Here is a 1034-nt window from a genome sequence, read left to right as displayed (position 1 = left end):
CAATCCATGTCTATGGTCTTTAAGATAACTTCTTATGTAAAATTATTTATCTAAGATGCACCTACACTGAATTTATCTGAAAAATAAAAAAGTCGATATTAAGAAAAAGATTGTAAATGGAAGATTATAAGAGAGGGTTTCGTGTGCCAGCAAAAGTTACTGGCATGCCATGTTTGGCACGCGTGCCAGGGGTTGCCCACCCCTGGCCTAAGAGAAGCCACAGGAGAGCCCTGGCCAGGCTGCCGGCTCACTGGGAAGCCTGAGAACAGGGGGCCTGGGGGACAGGCTCAGGGGTCAGCCAGGACGAGCGGCCGCTGCCCAGGGCTCCCCTGGTGGCCAGTCTCCTGGGGCCCCTTAGAGGTTAGCAGATGCCTGCCTGCGGGGGAGGAGGGGGAGGGGATGGCACCGAGTGCTCCCTGGAGGGAGTGTGGGCCGGTCCTCTGCCCTGAGGGCTTTAAAGGCGGAGAGTTTGGGGGGTCTTAGGGGAGGATCTCAGTAGAGTGTCCATCAGCTCCCAGGGGTGCTGGTCTCCCCGGAGTGGCCGGTGCTGAGTGGAGAGCAGGGCCGTTGGTCAGTGCGGCGGGTCCCGAGGCAGCCGTGGCATCGCTGGTCTGGTGCTGCTGCTTTCCCGGGCCTGGAGCTGGGACGCCACTGAGGCCCAGATGTTGCCTCCAGGGAGGAGAGGCCAGGGGTCCAACCGCATGGCCAGCGCAATCCTGGGGGGGAAGGTCACCTGGGCGAGGTCCTTGCTTTCCCAGCTCGGTCCCTGGCTGGGCATCGGGCTCTCCGCCTGGAGACCCTGGTACCCGGCCCATCGCCCCTGCTCTGCTCATGTCCGTCCGACTGCCCATGACAGAGACGCGGACGCACCTGTCTCCCCCCTCCCTCCTTCCCTTCCTCTCTCCCTCTCCCTCCCCTCCCTCCCTCCCTTCCTTTCCTCCCGTCCTCCTTTCTTCTGGATTTAGCTGAAGGAGAACAGGGGTGAGACACGGCTATTTAAAAAAAATATATTTTATTGATTTTTTTACAGAGAG

The sequence above is a fragment of the Myotis brandtii genome, unplaced genomic scaffold, assembly GCF_000412655.1.
Source record: "Myotis brandtii unplaced genomic scaffold, ASM41265v1 scaffold426, whole genome shotgun sequence".
Taxonomy (NCBI): domain Eukaryota; kingdom Metazoa; phylum Chordata; class Mammalia; order Chiroptera; family Vespertilionidae; genus Myotis; species Myotis brandtii.
This window is presented reverse-complemented; position numbering follows the sequence as displayed.